At 36.0% G+C, this 3460-nt stretch overlaps 1 non-coding gene across 1 annotated transcript; it reads right to left on the reverse strand.

Annotated features, from left to right (window-relative positions):
• Nucleotides 1-210: 210 nt before the first annotated feature.
• Nucleotides 211-317, reverse strand: LOC122235560. The gene has a single exon (XR_006213614.1). It is a non-coding gene; the product is annotated as a U6 spliceosomal RNA (small nuclear RNA).
• Nucleotides 318-3460: the final 3143 nt, after the last annotated feature.

The raw sequence follows: 3460 nt of genomic DNA on the forward strand, positions 1-3460 counted from the left end.
TTCCTTCTTTTTTCTTTCTCTTCTTCATACTGGATCATCTCATTTGACCAACTGTCACATATGCTGATTCTTCAGATATATTGTTGAGCCCCACTAATGAATTTTTCATACCAGTCTTTCTACATTTTAACTCCAGAATTTCTTATTGTTTTTTTTGGAAAGTGTTTACTTTTTTCTTCTTCTTTTTCTAGTTTTTATTTAAATTCTGACTAAAAATATGGAAGCTTCATGAATTTGCGTGTCAGCCTTGCACAGGGGCCATGCTAACCTTCTCTGTACCCTTCCAATCTTATTACATGTGCTGCCAAAGTGAACACTCTTATCGGTTGTTTTAAAATAATTTCTATCTTTGGATTAACATTTACTATTTAGTGGGACATAATTTTTGTATTTTCATGATTTCCTTTACTTTTAAGAAAACTGAAATTGCTGATTTAAAGTGATTGTCTAGTTAAGTCCAAAGTCAAGACTTCCTCAGGCTCTGTTTCTGTTGACTATTTTTCCTATACATGGGCCATATTGTCTTGCTTCTTTGAATGTCTCATAAATTTTACTTGAAATTTAGGGGCACCTGGGGGGCTCAGTCAGTTAAATATCTGACTCTTGATTCTGGCTTAAGTCATGATCTCACAGTCATTAGATCCAGCCCCATGTTGAGCTCCACACTGATTCTAGAGCCTGCCTGGGATTCTCTCTCTCCCTCTGCCCCTCTCCTGCTTGCACATGTGTGCCCTCTCTCTCTCTCTCTCTGTGTCTCAAAATAAACATTTGAAAAAAGAAAATTGTAAATTTAAAATAATAATGTGAGGACTCTGTATATCAAATGTCCCCCAATAAATGATTTGTTGTTGTTGCTTGTTTGTTTAATGATATTTCTGTACTAATTCTGTAAAAATTTGTATTCTTTGTCATGTGTGGCCACTAAAGTTTCTGCCCACTTACATTAGTGTCCAGATAATTACTTTACAGAGATTTATTTAAATGCCTGGAGCCATTAAATCTCCCAGTCATTGCTGAGTGGCTCTATGAGCTCGCTGGGGTACATCTTCAACATTCAGCCAGGCAGCTTACAACCGTCTTTTATCCTTTTCCTCCTGCTTGTATAGAATCCTACAGGTTAGGCAGTGGTGAGAACTTTTGAGTCTTCTCAGATCTCACATGAGCATGTGCACAACCCTGGGCATCCCCTCATCACTACACCTGTTCTTTTCCCTCTAGAAAAACATTTCAGAGTTTCTCAGAGCCTCCTATGGACATCATATCTTCTGGATTTTCTTCTTAAGATTTTTAGTAAGCTTATTATTTATCTCAACTGTTCTCCACAGCATTGCAATATTAAACAACTAATAGTGATTGGTTTTACCAAATGCTCCCGGGGAAAAGTTTGTTGTCACTGGCACACCTCTGTGTTAGGTTTAACACAGACAAGTTTTTGTGAGTATTTTCATCCTGGGAACCACCAAACAGGTCAATGGTGGCAGTCATTTGGGAATGAGTTTTTGAAGGAGCTCCTACCCTTTTCTGCCCATTCCAATAGCTGGTTGGTTTTCACAATGATTGAGGGCTATTAGTATTCCAGGCTACCACATAGCTGGGTATGAGGAGATGGCAATAGGGCAAGTCAAAACACTGCAAAGGTCATTGTTCTTACCAAGATTCAACTGGTTTTTGTTTGTTTGTTTCTGAGGAAACCATTCCTGCATTGCTGCAAGTCTTTGGTTAATTTCCAGAGTTCTAAAAAAGTTGATTCTGACCATTTTTGTCAGTCTGCTGCCTTGGGGAGAAAGAATTTTCATAGGTCCTTATATTCCCACTGATGTCCTCAAGTATCCTTTAAAGACATTTAAGTAATAAGACAAATAGTTCACAAATTTACCCATATAGTTTCCATTTTCAGTCACCTCATTCTTTTGTGTAGATCTATATTTCCATCTTGTTTAAGTTTCCATGCATAAGAAACTCCCTTTCTTAAAAGAGCAGGCTGCTGCTGACAAATTCCTTTAGCTGTTCTATATCTGAAAAAAAATATTTATTTCACTACTGATTTTGAAAGCTCTTTTCATTGGATATAGAAATCTAGTAGACTTTTTTTTTTTAAAAAAATCCTACTGGAACTTTAAAGATATTGATGTAATGTCTTCTCAATTGCACAATTTCTTTTTTTTATTTTAATGTTTATTTATTTTTGAGGGAGAGACAGATAATGAATGGAGGAGGGGCAGATAGAGGGGCAGACACAGAATCTGAAGCAAGCTCCAGGCTCTGAGCTGTCAGCACAGAGCCTGATGTGGGGCTCAAGCCCATGAACCATGAGATCATGACCTGAGCTGAAGTCGGACGCTTCACCAACTGAGCTACCCAGGCTCCCCTAACTTGCACAATTTCTAATGAGAAAGCTTCTGTGATCTTTATCTTTGTTCCTCTGCCCATAATGTGATCACGATGTGTTTTGGTGTAGTTTCTTCATGTTCTTGTGTTTTGTATTTATAAAGCCTCTTGGGCCTGTGGATTTATAGTTTTCATCAAATTTGGAAAATTTTTGTCCCTTATTACTTAAAATATTTTTTTCTGATATTCCACCTCTCCTGCACAGACTTCACTCACATATACTAGCACACTTGAAATTGTCCCACAGTTCACTATTCACTATTGCCCTGTTGTTTTTTTTAAGTTTATTTATTTATTTGAGAGAGAGAGAGAGAGAGTGAGAGAGAGAGAGAGAGAGAGAGAGAGCAGGGTAGGGGCAGAGAGAGAGAGAGAGAGAGAGAATCCCAAGTAGGCTTTGCGCTGTCAGTGCAGAGCCTGATGCGGGGCTCAATCTCACAAACCATGAGATCATGACCTGAGCCAAAATCAAGAGTTGGACACTCAGTTGAGCCACCCAGATGTTCCTACCCTGTTAATTTTTTGTTGCTTCTCTTTTCTATTTGTTTTATGTTGAATTGACTTTATTGCTATGACTTCAAGTTGAACAATCTTTTCTTCTACAATATCTTATTTGCCATTCATGCCATCTAGTACATTTTTTCATCTCCAAAATTGTAGTTTTCATGTCTAGCTCTTCAATTTATGTCACTTATACATCCTTCCTTGTTATAATTAATATTTGTTATTTTTATATATTTTTATATAATGTTTTAATGTATGTTATAATAACTGTTTAATGGTCATGTATACTAATTCTATCATCTGTGTTATTTTTTGGATAGGTTTCCATTGATTTTACTCTTCATTATGGGTCATATTTCTCTGTTGTTATTGTTGTTTTTTGCATGCCTACTAATTTTTTATTTGGTGCCAGAAATTGTGATTTTATCTTGTTGAATGTTGGATATTTTGTAATTTTATTCTTTATTGGATATTTTGTAATTTTATTCTTTAAGGTTTTCTTTTTTTTTCTTGGAAAACACTTAAATTATTTGAAAGCTGTTCCTTTCAAATTTGTTTGTAAGATTTCTTA

Source organism: Panthera tigris, chromosome X (genome assembly GCF_018350195.1).
Source record: "Panthera tigris isolate Pti1 chromosome X, P.tigris_Pti1_mat1.1, whole genome shotgun sequence".
NCBI lineage: Eukaryota > Metazoa > Chordata > Mammalia > Carnivora > Felidae > Panthera > Panthera tigris.